Below are 17,715 nucleotides of genomic sequence, written 5' to 3' on the forward strand. Positions count from 1 at the left end.
GATTGAGTGGCCCTTCTGTCTCTTAAATTCTGGATTCTGATTTCAAGTAGATCCAGTTTCCCATTGATCTGCTGAGATCACTTGTCTTTCCTGTTGGTTTACTGTTTCCCAGATGTGGTTGTCCTTCCTTTCTTTCTTTCTTTCTTTCTTTCTTTCTTTCTTTCTTTCTTTCTTTCTTTCTTCCTTCCTTCCTTCCTTCCTTCCTTCCTTCCTTCCTTCCTTCCTTCCTTCCTTTCTTTCTTTCTTTCTTTCTTTCTTTCTTTCTTTCTTTCTTTCTTTTTCTGCTCTAACATTCAAGTCCTTGATCCACTTTGAATTTACTTTTGTATTTGGTGAAATATAGTGGCTCAGTTTAATTTTTCTGCATGTTTCAACTCATTTTTTTCCAATGCCATTTGTTGAAGAGACTCTGCTTTCCCCATTTAATAGTCTGGGCACCTTTGTCAAAGATGAGATGTCCATAGGTGTGGGGGCTTACTTCTGGGCTCTCAATTCTATTCCACTGGTCAGTGTGTTTATTCATGTTCCAGTATGTGGTTGCCTTTCTATATCTCCTCCCACCATGTAAAGGTGGTTCTTTTGTGTACTCATATAAATATTGCTATTACTTCCCTGTGCTACCTTTAAGTTCTTCCCCACTCCTATGGGGAAACCTAAGGTAATACACAACAAAGTGACCATAGACTCAGTGGCAGCTGAGGTTTCAATCTTCTTGTCCTTCAGAACTGTCATTAACACATGTACAAATTTCTTTTTAAGTGTTGATTCTGAATTCTTGACTTTCTAGCAATGACTTTTCTTTAGAACTTTGCTTTCTTTTTTTCTTTATTTAAATCCTTTCTTATCTTTTCTTATTTTCTCTCTTTGCCTATTCAACCATCTTTGAGGATGGTTTAGTCTTTCTAATTTTCTTTAATTTTTAATTTTTAAAATTTTTTATTCATAAAATGGAAACATTGACAAGACCACACATTGCCCAACTCCAGAGCTCCATATCCAGTCCCCTCCCTTAGTAGCTTCCCTATTCTTTATCCCTCTGTGAGTGGACCCAAGGATCATTGTGGGGTGCAGAAAGTGGAAGGTCTGTAATTGCTTTTCCACTGAACATGGTCGCTGGCAGGTCAGTCTATACTCCCAGCCTGTCTCTCTCTTTTCCTAGTGGGACAGGAAATGTCCCACTAGGAAAGATGGTGTCATCATTGGAGACTGGGGAGATGGTGTCATCATTGGATTCTTTAAGTATTTTAAACTTTATTTTACTTGATAGGATAGAGAGAAATGGAAAGAGAAGGGGATAGAGAGGGAAAGAGACAGACAGAGAGACATCTGTAGCACTGTTTCACCAGTTACGAAGCTTTCTCTCTGCAAGTAGAGACAGGGGTTGGAATTTGAGTCCTTGTGGATTATAATGTGCACTCTACTAGGTTTCCCACCAGCCAACCAAGGGTTACAGTCTGTTACTGAGAAACTGAGTATTTAGTCTGGGAAGGCAAGTTATGGTGTTCTTTCGGGTAGAATCCTGAAGTGTTGAGCTAGTAACTTTTTTTTTAAGCTTCACTTTTTAATAGTCTGTTACAAACTAGTAGCTTCTTAAAATGCTAGAAGGTCCTCTGGTTCATTTAAACAGAAACATTTATTTCTTGTCTTTTGCCATGGGTCTGTTATTTTACTCAGTGTAAAGAACTTTGAGGTCTAGAAGTAATGCAATTCTTAACATAGTTTTTGATAAACACTTTGGAAATATATTGGCAGTATTTCTAAAAGCTGAATGTTTGCTTCCTCTATGACCTAGCAAGTCTACACCTAGGCATATGCTTAAACAGAAGTATTCACAAATAGTCATCAAAAGATACATATTGTAGAATGCCCATAACTACACTGTCTACAGCAACTATAAACTGGAAGCAACCCAAGCATCTGTTGATAGCTGAATATATATATATATATATATATATATATATATATATATATATATAAATTGCCATTCTTTGTATGCAATTGTAAATAATTTCTTTTCTTTTCTTTCTTTTTTGCCTCCAGGGTTATCATTGGGGCTTGTTGTCGGCACTACAAATCCACTGCTCCTCTTTGCGGACATTTTTTGTTTTTCCATTTTATTGGATAAGACAGAATTTGAGAAAAGAGGGGGAGGTAAAGAAGGAGAGAGAAAGACACCTGAAGACTTGCTTGCCTCACCGCTTGTGAAGTGATCCCCCTGTAGGTGGGGAGCTGGAGGGTGGAACCCGGATCCTTGCCCTTGCAGTCAGTATTATGTGCACTTAACCTGGTGCACCCCTACCGCGCTGCCTAAATGATTTGTTTACACGGTTGGATAGTATTCCATTGTGTGACTATACAACAATGATAATAAACTACATACAATCATATACAGTGTGGATGAATCCTACAAATGTAATGTTCAATGAAAGAAGCTAGACAAAAAAAATGCTTATTACATGGATCTTCTGTACAAAAACATAATAGGCAATTATCAGAAACCAGCACAAAGGGGCTTCTGGATTCCTGCTGTGTGTATGTGTTGTTGGTTTTTTTTTTTTTTTAATTTTTTTCCAGAGCACTGCTCAGATCTGGCAGTGGATTGAATGGGACCGGACCTAGGAGCCTTAGTCATGAGAATCTATTTGTATAGCCATTATGCTATTGCCCCATCCATGAGGTGTTTTCCTTTCCTTTCTTTTTCTTCTCTTTTCTCTCTCTCTCTTTTGTTATTAATAGTATGTCACAAGATTATAAGATTACAATGTATAGTTCCACACCACATTCACCCTTGTGGTGTTTGTCTGATTGGCAAGGGGTTCTGGTTACAAGTATGAACTCTGCTTGTGAAGAGGATAATACAGAAAGGTAGGGACCGGAGCAATATTCAGCTCTGGTCTCTAATTTAGGATGGTGTAGGGAATAGAACCTGGAACCTTAAAGCCTCAGACATGAATTTCTTTTGCATAACCATTGTGATAACTCCTCAGCCCAATGAAGCTTTTTATTTTATAAAGGCAAAAGTCATACACTTTTATTGGATTAACTAAGATTTTTTTCCTGCTAACAAAATCATTTAATTTTACATAGACTATGAAGAAGGCTGTAATAGTATGGTTTATACCTGTGCCCAACTAACTGTTGTTGCTTGAGAAATTGTTTGCCTGTGAAGGGCTGGTGATGGGAGAGGTCTCTCCCAGGTAAAATCAACCATGAGTGCAGGAGTGCATGGGCTGTAGAAAACTTAAAACAATAATAAAAGAGTCTGAGATGGTTTTTGGTGCCTGATTTTTATCTTTCTATTTAATTTTTGTTGTTTATTATTATTTTTTTATGAATGAGACAAAGAGTTCAGAGGAACACTCACCTGTGACTTGTGGTGGTGTGGGGGAATGAACCTGGCTCCAGGCATCCAGGGTTCTATCACTGAGTACCTGTCAGCGATAGAATGCCACCCTGAGGCAGATGGTCATGAGCTAGGAGAAATGGGCTGGTACCCATTGAAAACAACACCCAAAATCTTCCTGTTCTGCTTGCGTAGTCTGTGGTGAGCATGTATTGGATTGGCTTTGGGTCCCCCTGTGGATGTCTCATTCCTCTCCATCTTCAACCAGCTCTCAAGAAATATATTGAGTTCCAAAGAGACCCCCCCCCCCCGATCTCCTTCACAACTTATTCTTTTCTTTTATCCTCCTTTCATCCACTTCACCAGCAGAGATCTGGATTCATTGCTTTGTTAGAGGTACTGGTTGGCCCCCAGGTTAGTTTTGGGAGGGATTCACTTAAACCCAACCACAACAATGCTATCATTCAAGCTGCCTAATCCTGAGGCTTTCAATGACCATTCAGCTCTTCTTCTTCTTTGTTCTTTTAAACTAGTGATTTAATATTGGTTTACAAAATTATGAGATAACAGGGGTATAATTCCATACCGTTCTCACCACCAGAGTTTTGTGTCACCATTCCCTCCACTGGAAACTGCAGTAATTCTCCCAAGATCACAGATATGGGTTGACTATTACTTCTATAACTATCTATATATTTATATATTTGTCCATTTTTTCTATGGTCCTGCTTTCTCTTCCTTTCTAAGCCACACCTACACCTATTGTTACTCCTGAATGCCCTTCCTTTTTCCCTTTTCTCTCTTGGAGTCTTGATAGAATTAGAGTTCATTCTGCACTTCTTATACCCTCTATCTCTCTCCCACTTACCCTCTTCCCTCTTTCCTGTTGAGCCTTCACCTCTGCTCTCAGTTACATCTGTCTCTGAGAGGCCAGGCTAGGAACTTTCCCACCCAGTGCTTTTAACAGAACTGAATATGTCAATACACTTATCTTGAGGCTACCCTCTGGGATATTCCAGACTGCTTGTGGACACACACCTAGGTTTGGGTTTCACATATGGGCCTCATGCTTCTTGCTTGTGTACATTCCTGGTTGTGTGAGGCCACGAGTGCATAGTTCCTTGGCCTATAGTAAGAACAAGAGATGTAAGCAAATATGAGCAAGACCCATTTTGTTCTGGAAAGGACTCTAGTGGTATAACTGGATAGTAAAGAATTAAAATAGTATGTAGTCCCATTATGACCTCTCCCTTACTTGGCAAATAAATGTGAACATAATGCATGGAATCCCAGCAAGGGGTATTTCAGACACTGGAACATCTGTCTCCTGCCTTCCCAAGCTTTAGTGAGGTCTTTGCTGTGTTTACTCAGGTCATCCCTTAACAGCCTGGCTGGGACAGGAGATGAAAGTGGAGTGATGCCCACTCCCTTCCTAGAAGTCCTGCTGTTTCCTTCCCTGCTCCACAAGGTGCTTTCATGCTGGATTGATGCCTTTCTTGTGAATGTATTTAAGAGTGGAGTCTGAAATGTAAACTGGAGTGGATGAGGGTAAAAACAGTGCCTCTCTTCTCACCTGCCCAGGAAATTCCAAAAGAAGTGCTTCTGGAAGCAACTGAAGAGGAAAGTAAGTTGCTTGGTCACAGGCAGAGAGGCAAGACTTAGCCATGTGATACAGCGCAGGCACAGGAGTTGAGGAAAGACCAAGTTCAGAGGGAAAGAGGAGATGTGGTGACAGAGGATAGCCAGGTGGAGCCTCTGCAATTGGATTTAAATAAAAAACTATTTTATTTATTTTAAGGAGAGAGAAGAAAAAGGAGAGGAGAGGAGAGGAGAGAAGAGGAGAGGAGAGGAGAGGAGAGGAGAGGAGAGGAGAGGAGAGGAGAGGAGAGGAGAGGAGAGGAGAGGAAAAGAGGGTGGAGGATAGGAGAGATCAGATCATTGCTTAGCTCTGGTTTATAGTGGTATTGGGGATTGAAACTGGAACCTCAGAACCTCAGGCATGAAAGTCTTTTTGTATAACCACTATTATATCTCCCCAGCCCTACATTTGTCTTTAGGTGAGGACACCCAGGAAAAGCAGGGAAGGTGTTGGGGGAGCTAGAAAGAAGAGCTGTACTCCATAAAAAATAAAGCCAGAGCATGGGCGGAACCAAGATGGTGGCTTGGAGACAACACCTGGTGTGAGTTCTGCAAGGAAGCTACTTTCAACTTGAGAATCTTAGCCATCAGGTTCCAGATGATCTTTGGATACAGGATCCCACCATGTGTCTTGGAGCCCTGCCTCCCCAGATCCCTCCCTCACTAGGGAAAGAGAGAGACAGGCTGAGAGTATGGATTGACTTGCCAATACCCGTGTTCAGCAGAGAAGCAATTACAGAAGCCAGGCCTTCTACCTTTTGTACAGCACAATGATCCTGAGTCCATACTCCCAGAGGGATAAAGAATAGGGAACTTATCAAGGGAGGGAACTGGATATGGAGCTCTGGGTGGGTATTGTATGGAAATATAACCCTCTTTTCCTATAGTCTTATCAATATTTCATATATATATAGCCAATACTTGGACCTCGAATTACTAGGCAGTGACAGGATGAATGTGGTCAGATTTGCAGCAGAAAGGATATTCTTTTCTTCTCTTTTTCTTTTCTTTTTCTTTTTTTTCTTTTTTACCAGAACATTGCTCAGCTCTGGCTTATGGTGAGGTGGGTGATTGAACCTGGGACTCAGACATGAGAGTCTTTTTGCATAAACATTATGTCATCTCCCCTGTCCCAGAAAGGACTTTAATTAAGCAAAGCAACATTCATAGTCATGTGTGGGTTGAATTCTGGGCTCTCTATCCTGTTCCATTGGTTTGTATGTCCATTTTTGTTCCAAAACCATAATGTTTTTAATTACTATTGCTTTGTAATGTTAACTGAAGATAGGAATTGGAGACCAGGTGTTGGTGCAACTGGTTGAGCGCATATGTTACAATGCACAATGGCCTAGGTTTGAGCCCTTGGTCCCTACCTGTAGGAGGAAAGCTTCACAAGTGGTGAAGCAGGGCTGCAGATGTCTCTCTCCCTCTCTGTCTCCCCATTCCTCTCTATTTATGGCTGTCTCTATCCAATAAATAAATAAAAATAATAAAAAAGAAGATAAGAATTGTGATGCGTCCATTTTTCTTCTTTCTCATCTCTCTTCTCCTAGACAATTTATCATCTGGATTAGTTAGCACCTGATATGGATAATGGGCCATTGAGCACTGAGACATTAAGTGAAACAACATTTAGCAAAAAGAGGTCTTCAAATTGTGTCATTTGGTGCTACTTGGGGACCTGCTGTGCTTTGCAGTCACATTGCAGGGAAGCTGAGGACTTGCTTATGGTGATGAACAACTGGGAACTTTTATATTATGTAAAGGTAACCATTGTTTGGGCATAGGTCATTATCATATTGAACATAAGATATCTCAAATGTCTATTGAGAGAAGATAGTATAGCCCCCAGGAGGATGGAGAAAAATCACTGAAGAAAGAGGGGAGGCAGTGGTAAGTCCATACTTTCTTAGAATAAACACAGAAGATTCTAGAGATAGCTATGACCAAATTCTACCTGGTGAAGGTGGGCAGTTTTTAGTGAGATCGGTGATTTGAGATTAGGACTTGACGCTCATGAACAGAGATGAGGTACATCTCCCTGTGCCACTCTCTGATGTGAAAAATACTTTTGCTGGCAGAAGACCAATAAATTCTGAAGCTTCATGTCTTTCTCAACATGTGTGAAGAAACCCCATCTACTGATATGTTAGAAGCAGACAAATGGGATAATTTGAAACAAACAAACAAACAAAAACAAGGAAGCTCTCAACCTGGATATTTTCAGTCCTGAGTTAAGACATGTTTCTGACTCCACTTCCTGTCATGGGTATGTATACCTGCCTGTGATTATTTTTGGCTTAACCTGGGGAATTGGAGGGTGTGGAACTTTCTGCCAGAGCACCTACACTTTTGTAAGAGTTCCTGCCAGGAAAAAAATAATGTGTGTGTGTGTGCGCGCGTGTGTGAAATGAACACTTCCTTCTTTATGAACTCAGCTGTCAGCTGAGCCCAGAGGGCCAAGGTCAGGCTTTTATGATTCATAGCTCCTCTAAGTTCCCAAAACCTCAGGTTGCTCAGCCCCTGGCTCCAGCTACCTGTGAACAGTTGGTAATCAGGGGAATATGTGAGAGAATGTGGCTGTATCATCATCATCATCGCCATTATTTTTACTACTGGAAAAAAAACCTGCAAGCCTAGAGCCAATTAAATCTTGCCTGTTCACTCATGATCTGAAATATCACCAGGTGTAAATTAGCTGACTTACAGTTTTCTTCATGTTTAGATGCTGATCTGCAGTGCAGTCATCTCTGAACTTGCCCTTCCTTACTTCCTGTGGTGAAAACCTGGGGTGGAAGAACCTTCAGTATGATTTCTCAGCATTGAAACTGGACACATCTGAACCGCTGTCACTGAAGATTCGTCAGGGCTGTTAATGACTAGGCAACATGCTACATGGCCATATGAAGCATGCCTGAGATTTCTGTACAATTACATGATATGCTATTTTTTTAAATTTTTACTTATAAAAAAGAAACATTGACAAAACTATAGGATAAGAGAGGTACAACTTTGCACAATTCCCACCACCAGACCTCCGTATCTCATCCCCTTCCCTGATAGCGTTCCTATTCTTTAACCCTCTGGGAGTATGGACCCAAGATCATTGTAGGATGCAGAAGGTTAAAGGTCTGGCTTCTGTAATTGCTTCCCCATTGAACATGGGAGTTGACAGGTCGATCCATACTCCCAGCCTGTCTCCCTTTCTTCCCCTAGTGGGGAAGAGCTCTGGGGAAGCAGAGCTCCAAGACACATTGTTGGGGCTGTCTGTCTAAGGAAGTCTGGTCTCATCCTGCTAGCATCTGGGAACCTGGTGGCGGAAAAGAGAGTTAACATACAAAGCCAAACAAACTGTTGAACAACCATGGACCTAAAAGCTGGAATAATGCAGATGAAGTGTTGCGGGGGGGGGGGGGGGGGCCTCCATTTTGTAAATAGCTAGTAGGCATATTTTAGTTATATTTCAAAGGGCCTGTAGCTATACTAGTGTTTTTGTTTTGTTTTGTTTTGTTTTGTCTTTTGCCTGAGCCTGAAATCTGATATACAGGTGGATCCAAATTATTGTCTGGGGGAGATGATGTGATGGATGGGAAAAGGACCAGAAAGCTGGATCAGGGAAGAGAGTAGCTCCCTAATATGGGAAAGGGATATAAACATTGTTGACTGTAAACCCCATCGATTTGATGTGATATGGGGCCCATATTTAGCTTAGGAGCCTGTGTGACCTCTACATCCCTGTAGATATGAGCTCACATTCTGTGGTCATGAGTAGGAACATTCCATGCTGTCCCAGTATTGACCCATCTTCCTCAGGTGTAGCATAGAGTGTGTTGTCCATCCTCCCTTCAGAGGATGGAACATTCTCTACCATTGTTGATCCAAGTTGAGGGCAAGGTCCTATGGGGGCCCACAAAGGGGTCTATTTTGTTGTTTCTGATAGAGATGACTGGAAACAATGGAGTGCTATTATTTTTTATTGTAAATGACCAGTACTACTATAAACAAGACATCTAAAACTCACAGACACTAATTAATTTGCCCAAGGTCCAAATCAATTATAGATGGTAGAATTAGGACTCAGATTCCATGTCCATGTTCTTCACTGATCTCAATTATTATTATTTTCTTAAGTTGCCACTAGGCTTATTGCTGGGGCTCAGTGTCAACATAATGAATCTACCACCTGGCAGCCTCTTTTTTCTTTATATGGTTGGGCTGAGAGAAATTGAGAGGGGAGGGATAGATAGAAATAGATAGATAGACACAGAGAGAGAGAGAGAGGAGAGAGAGAGAGAAAGAGACCTACAGTATCTACTTCACTGCTTATGAAGCATTCCCCCTGAAGGTGGGGGTCAAGGGCTCAAACCCAGGTCCTTGGGCATAGTAATATGTGTGTTTAACTTAGTGCACCATCACCTGGCCCCCTCATCTCTCAATTCTAAACTAATATTTTTGCACCTATGTAACAGCTACTTTTTGATTTTAAGTGAGATTATTAAAGTATCTGAGACTAGAGTCCAGCAATAGTTGTCATACTTTGTTTTCTCTCTCTCTCTCTTTTCTTTTTTGCTTCCAGGGTTATTGCTTGGATTTGGTGCCTGCACCATGAATCCACTGTTCCTGGAGGCTATTTTTTTCCCCTTTTGTTGCCCTTTGTTGTTTTATTGTTGTTGTGGTTATTATTATTATAGTTGTTATTGATGTCATTGCTGGACAGGACAGAGAGAAATGGAGAGAGGAGGAGAAGACAGAGATTGGGGAGAGAAAAATAGACGCCTGCAGACCTGCTTCACCGCCTGTGAAGCCACCCCCCTGCAGGTGGGGATCTGGGGACTTGAACTAGGATCCTTACATCGGTCCTTGTGCTTCATACCATGTGCACTTAACCCACTGCACTACCACCCAGTGCCAGTCATAATTTCTTTAAAAAAATTTTATCTTTATTTATTGGATAGATAGCCAAAAATTGAGGAGGGGGTGATAGAAATGGAGAGAAACAGAGAGACACCTGGAACACTGCAAAAGTTTTCCCCTTGCAGGTGGGGAACGGGGGCTTGAACCTGAGTCCTTGTGCATTGTAACATGTGTACACAACCAGGTGCACCACCATGAGGCCCCCTCATAATTTCTCTGTGTAAATTGCTCTAAGATCCAGGCCCTAATATAGATATTTAATACATTGTGCATGTGTGAGGGCATGTTACAGTTAACATTTTAAAGAATTCTAGAAAGTAGAATAGGTCAGACTACATGCCTCCTATCCTGGCAGTATCTATTTGTTGAGGTGATAAAGAAAGGTCACTAAACAATTTTTCTTTATTTTTTAAAAATATTTTTATTTATTTATTATTGGGTAGAGACAGAGAAATTGAGAGGAGAGGGTAATATATATATGGAGAGATAGAGAGAGACCTGCAGCCCTGCTTCACCATTTACTCACACCTGCTGATAGGGAACAGGGGTTTGAACCTGGGTCCTTGTGCATTATAATGTGTGCACTTAACCAAATGCACCACTGTCTGGCCTCCTAAACATTTCTTTTCTTTTATCTACCCTCTTAACCTGTTCTGGGAACTGGGGGTCTGGTGTTAATGGATTGGCTGTTCTTTGTGTGTTCTTGATGCTTAGTGTCTGACATGATCGATTTATTTATTTAATATATAGTATTTTGTTTTGTGTCAGATTTTATGCAGCCTCTTCAAAGCACTAGACTTACTGTGTGTTTACCTTTTTTTTGGACTTGCACAAGTGCCCAAGAAAGATGAAAATTTCAGGCAGATCTCTTGGACAATTTATGGTCCCTTTAATAAGGTAAAACCTTGCTAGACCCTTGAACTGTTCCATGATTGAGAACTGACTGACAGATGCCAAGCTCTGTCTCCACCACTCAGGCTGAATTGCCAAGATGTGAGGCTTTTGGCCACCAAGATGGTCAGTGTAGTTGTCCACACCCATTGAGAAGCAGTGAAGTCATTTGTTCTCAGGGCCAAAGGGTAAGAAACAGTCCAACACTGAGATTGAAGGAGGAACAGTGAGAATATTGGCACAGTAGTCAGGAAAGCTGGATTCTACTTCCTCTTCAATTCTGTGACCTTGCGTGAGTCATCTCCCTTCCATAGATTTCAGTTTTCTCATCTGCAACACACACCTTTGAGATTGGTGATCCTAGAATTCTACAGTAAGCAGGGAAATCTTAAAATATACAAAACCCACGTCTAAGAGACCATTTACCCAGAATGCACTTCCATCTTGTCATCTGTAGGCTGTGTGTCAATTCTACTGTTTTCTACTGTTTTCTCTAGATTGGCTTTGCAGTCACTAAAATTGTGTTAGTTTGATGTGCTATCCATAACAGTCACTGCCTCGTGTTAATGAAGCTTTCCATGCTCCGCATCTGGGAGTGAGATGTTGGTTTAGGCCTCAGATCAGCAGTTTACAAACCTATAAATTAAACCATACCTTCTGTTGCTGCCATTTGGTCCTGAACAGTGACACTATTTGTCTCCTAAGAGTTCTGAAAGGATGAGTGGGCTGTTGAATGACTGAAGGTAGTTTAAGACTCACCTCCCACCCTGAGTTTGTTCCTTTTGGTTCCTTAGTGGAGATCTAGAGAGCTTGGTGTTATGTCTTACTACAAGATCTTAGAGAAAACAGAGTGAGACTATCTGGGGCGTGTTTTGTGCCTAAAGGAGTGTAAGAAATAGAAACACTGGGGGCTGAGTGGGGGTTCACCTGGTTGAGTGCAAGTTACACAATGTGCAAGAACCCAGGTTTGAGCCCCTAGTCCCCACCTATAGGGGGAAAATAGTGTTGCAGGTCTCTTTCTCTCTCTCTCTCTCTCTCTTCCTCTATCTATCTATATCTATCTATCCATCTATCTATCCTTCTATCTATCTATCTATCTATCTATTTATCTATCTATCTCATCATCTATTTATTCATTCATTCACTCATTTTTATCACTTTATCAGAGGTTAACTGTTTATATATGGGTACAATTTCTCATCTCCTCATTATAGATGAGCAAAATACTCTCACCCCCGCCTTAGGTCCGTTTCCACCATCATGCCCCTGGACCCCAACCAATATAGGAATAGGAATTAGATACCATGTCCCTTGAAAGTCTCTGCCCCATATATTTTCACTGCTGCTGTATATATCCCATCTCCTCTGAGTTACTGGGCTATGTTATTGAAACGACACAGTTTCAATAACAACTGATTTTCAAACTACCCAGGCTGTTGATGCCAAAACCACAGTGACCCTCACACTTTAGAAGTCAAGGCCAGGACAGAGACAGGAACAGCACAAGAATAGTAGAGGTGGGTCTGTGGGTTCTTTTCTTTCTTTCTTTTTCTTTATAAATTTTTTAAAAATTTTTTTAAATTTTCTTTTGTTGCCTTTGTTGTAGTTGTCATTGGTGTCATCATTGTTGGATAGGACAGAGAGAAATGGAGAGAGGAGGGGAAGACAGAGAGGAGGAAAGAAAGACAGACACCTGCAGACCTACTTGACCTCCTGTGAAGTGATTCCCCTGCAGGTGGAGAGCCAGGGCTCAAACCCAGATCCTTACGCCTGTCCTTGCGCTTTGTGCCACATGCACTTAAACCACTGCACTACCGCCTGGCTCCCTTTTTCTTTTTCTTTTTTATTTAAGAAAGGACTAATTAACAAAACCATAGGGTAGGAGGGGTACAATTCCACACAATTCCCACCACCCAATCTCCATATCCCACCCCCTCCCCTGGTAGCTTTCCCATTCTCTATCCCTCTGGGAGCATGGACCCAGGGTCATTGTGGGTTGCAGAAGGTGGAAGGTCTGGCTTCTGTAACTGCTTCCCCGCTGAACATGGGCATTGACTGGTCGGTTCATACTCCCAGTCTGCCTCTCTCTTTCCCTAGTAGGATGGGTCTCTGGGGAAGCGGACCGGCTCCCTTTTTTTTTTTTTTATAAATTTTTTACGAATCTTTTTTTAAAAATTATCTTTACTCATTTATTGGATAGAGACAGCCAGAAATCGAGAGGGAAGGGGACATAGGGAGAGACAGAGGACACCTGCAGCTCTGCTTCACCACTTGTGAAGCTTTCCCCCTGCAGGTGGGGACCAGGGACTCGAACCTGGGTCCTTGAGCATTGTAATATGTGCACTCAATCAGGTGCGCCACCACCTGGCCCTGTGGGTTATTTTCAATTCACCTCTTGTCTCATTTCTTATGCAGCACCTATTTTCCTTCCTTCCTTCCTTCCTTCCTTCCTTCCTTCCTTCCTTCCTTCCTCCCTCCATTATTCCTTACTCTCTTTCCTGTTGCTTTTTTTCTCTTTATTTCCCCCCTTTCTTTTCTTATTATTTTTTTTCTTCACATATGTATGATTTCAGTCCTTCAGGCCATTTTTTCATTCAGATAGAGAGATTAAAAAGAAAGAGTGGGAGCAGCAGCAGCTGTGTTTCTTCTCTCCTTTCCTCTCCTCTCCCAGGTCAACTAGGAATACCAAAGGAAACCACCTGGGACCACAACAAGACAGGACTAGGACAACTTCAGGAACCCACCAAATCACCGGTGAGTGCAAACTAGTGTGGCTCCTGGACAGAGCAGAGAGGAGCCTAGGGAGAGATGAAGTGGCTGGTAACAGTCCTGCAGTTTACCAGTTGAGACACCACCACCAGTCTGTTGAACCAACAAGGGGATGGCTGAAGGGGACAGCAGGGGAAAGAGAAATAACGAAGAAACTCAGGAGAAGATCTATACATCAGCAGCCTAGCAGTGGGGCTGTGAAAGTCTCTTTGCATAACCACTGGATTATGTAAAGACATGATAGTATACATAGTATATATAGTATATGACATATATAGTATATGACATGATAGTATACATAGAAAAACCTAAGGAATCCAGCAAGAAGCTTTTGGAAATTATCAGGCAATACAGTAAGGTGTCAGGCTACAAAATTAAAATTCAAAAGTCAGTGCCATTAATCTATGCAAACACTAAATTAGAAGAGGTTGAAATCCAGAAATCAATTCCTTTTAATATAGTAACAAAAACAATAAAATATCTAGGAGTAAACCTAACCAAAGAAGTGAAAGACTTGTATACTGAAAACTATGAGTCACTAACCCAGGAAATTGAAAAAGACACAAAGAAGTGGAACGATATTCCTTGTTCATGGGTTGAAAGAATTAACATCATCAAAATGAATATACTACCCAGAGCCATATACAGATTTAATGCTAGCCCCATCAAGATCCCAAGCACATTTTTTAGGAGAATAGAACAATTGCTACAAATGTTTATCTGGAACCAGAAAAGGCCTAGAATTGCCAAAACAATCTTGAGAAGAAAGAACAGAACTGGAAGCATCACACTCCCAGATCTCATATTGTATTATAGGGCCATTGTCATCAAAACTGCTTGGTGCTGGAACATGAATAGACAGACTAACCAGTGGAATAGAATTGAGAGCCTAGAGGCAAGCCCCCACACCTATGGACATCTCATCTTTGACAAAGGTGCCCAGACTATTAAATAGGGAAAGCAGAGTCTCTTCAACAAATGGTGTTGGAAAAGATGGGTTTAAACATGCAGAAAAATGAAACTGAACCACTATATTTCACCAAATACAAAAGTAAATTCCAAGTGGAGCAAGTACTTGGATGTTAGACCAGAAACTATCAGATACTTAGAGAAAAATATTGGCAGAACTCTTTTCCGCATAAATTTTAAAGACATCTTCAATGAAACGAATCCAATTACAAAGAAGACTAAAGCAGGCATAAACCTATGGGACTACATCAAATTAAAAAGCTTCTTCACAGCAAAAGAAACCACTACCCAAACCAAGAGACCCCTCACAGAATGGGAGAAGATCTTTACATTCCATACATCAGATAAGAGGCTAATAACCAGAATATATAAAGAACTTGCCAAACTCAACAACAAGAAAACAAATAACCCCATCCAAAAATAGGGGGAGGACATGGACAGAATATTCACCACCAAAGAGATCCAAAAGGCTGAGAAACACATGAAAAAATGCTCCAAGTCTCTGATTTTCAGAGAAATGCAAATAAAGTCAACAATAAGACACCACTTCACTCCTGTGAGAATGTCATACATCAGAAAAGGTAACAGCAGCAAATGTTGGAGAGGTTGTGGGATCAAAGGAACCCTCCTCCACTGCTGGTGGGAATGTCAATTGGTCCAACCTCTGTGGAGAACAGTCTGGAGAACTCTCAGAGGGCTAGAAATGGACCTACCCTATTACCCTGCAATTCCTCTCCTGGGCATATACTCCAAGGAACCCAACACACCCATCCAAAAAGATCTGTGTACACATATGTTCTTAACAGGACAACTTGTAGTAGCCAAAACCTGGGAGCAACCCAGGTGTCCAACAACAGATGAGTGGCTGAGCAAGTTGTGATATATATACACAGTGGAATACTTCTCAGCTGTAAAAAATGGTGACTTCACTGTTTTTAGCGGATCTTGGATGGACCTTGAAAAATTCTTCTTAAGTGAAATAAGTCAAAAACAGAAGGATGAATATGGGATGATCTCACTCTCAGGCAGAAGTTGAAAAACAAGATCAGAAGAGCAAACACAAGTAGAACCTGAACTGGAACTGGTGTATTGCACCAAAGTAAAAGACTCTGGGGTGGGTGGCGGGGGGGAGAATACAGGCCCAATAAGGATGACGGAGGACATAGTGGGGGTTGTATTGTTATATGGAAAACTGAGAAGTGTTATGTCTGTACAAACTATTATTGTATTTACTGTCGAATGTAAAACATTAATTCCCCTATAAAGAATTTTTTTTTTTTTTTAGAAAAGGAAGGAATAACACCACTGCACTGCATCTTCTTTGGTGCCATAGCACCAACCATGTGGTGCTGGGCCTCAAATTTTTATGAGGAGTATAACAGGGTATACACCCTACCCAATGAAATAGCTTTCCAGCCCCACAATTATTTTTGATACAGATGTCTGTGTACTGTTGAAACCTGACTTGTCTAAGTCATATATGTATTTTCCCTCATGAAGAGCAAATGCCCATAAAAGTGTCAGAAAATCACAGTAAGAGGAGGCATAAAGCTTTCACGTAAAACAAGCCTTTAGAAATCATAGAAATCAATTTTTTGAGGTCGGGTGGTAGCACAGCAGGTTAAGCGCACGTGGCGCAAAGCACAAGGACTGGCATAAGGATCCCGGTTTGAGCCCCTGGCTCCCCACCTGCAGGGGAGTCACTTCACAGTCTGAGAAGCAGGTCTGAAGGTGTCTATCTTACTCTCCCCCTCTCTGTCTTCCCCATCTCTCTCCATTTCTCTCTGTCGTATCCAACAACAACGACATCAATAATAACTACAACAGTAAAAAAAAAACAAGGACAACTAAAGGGAATAAATAAATAAATAAATATAAACAAAAATTTTAAAAAAGACAAATCAATCTCTCTCCTAGCTGGTCATCTTCCATGGAAGATTATTTGCTTCTGGGAATTCTTTGCAGCACTTTTTTCCAGTTTCAATGGCACCTTCTACCTCTGACCAGCTTCCCTAGGCATCCCTACCAGGCAGGAGCCTTTTTTTTTTTTTTTAAGTAAATTGATATTTTAATTTTAAGGTTCTTATACACTATATATGCTTTTTGGTGTTTAACAACACCTTAATGATTGTAGATTATCTTCTTTTTTTTTTTTTTTTTTTAGGACAGAGAGAAATGGAGAGGAGGGGAAGACAGAGAGGAGGAGAGAAAGATAGACACCTGCAGACCTGCTTCACCGCCTGTGAAGAGACTCCCCTGCAGGTGGGGAGCCGGGGTTCGAACCGGGATCCTTATGCCGGTCCTTGTGCTTTGCGCCACCTGCGCTTAACCCGCTGCGCTACAACCCAACTCCCGATTATCTTCTTTTTTAAAAAAATTTTTTATTTATAAAAAGGAAACATTGACAAAACCATCAGATAAGAGGGGTACAACTTCGCACAATTCCCATCACCAGACCTCTCTATACCAACCCCTCCCCTGATAGCTTTCCTACTCTTTAACCCTCTGTGAGTATGGACCCAAGGTCATTGTGGGATGCAGAAGGTTGAAGGTCTGGCTTATGTAATTACTTCCCTGCTGAACATGGACGTTGACAGGTCGATCCATACTCCCAGCCTGTCTCTCTCTTTCCCTAGTGGGGAAGGGCTCTGGGGAAGCAGAGCTCCAATGCACATTGGTGGGGCTGCCTGTCCAGGGAATTCTGGTAGCATCTTGCTAGCATCTGGAACCTCGTGGCTGAAAACAGAGTTAATATACAAAGCCAAACAAACTGTTGGACAATTATGGACCTAAAGGCTTGAATAGTGCAGATGAAGCGTTGGGAGGTCCTCCATTTTGTAGATAGCTAGTAGGCATATTTTAGTTATATTTCAAAGGGCCTGTAGCTATACTAGTGTCTTCTTTTTTCTTTTTGCCTGAACCTGAAATCTGATATGCAGTTGGATCCAATATTTTCTGGGGAGATGATGTCATGGCTTGGAAAAGGACCAGAAAGCTGGATCAGGGAAGAGAGTAGTTCCTTAATTTGGGAAAGGGGTATAAATATTAATGTAAACCCCATCAATTTGATCTGACCTGGGGCCCATAATTAGCTTAGGAGCCTGTGTGACCTCTACATCCCTCTAGATCTAAGCTCACATTCTGTGGTCATGAGTAGGAACATTCCAGGCTGCCCCAGTATCAACCCATCT

The sequence above is a fragment of the Erinaceus europaeus genome, chromosome 11 (assembly GCF_950295315.1).
Source record: "Erinaceus europaeus chromosome 11, mEriEur2.1, whole genome shotgun sequence".
Lineage (NCBI taxonomy): Eukaryota > Metazoa > Chordata > Mammalia > Eulipotyphla > Erinaceidae > Erinaceus > Erinaceus europaeus.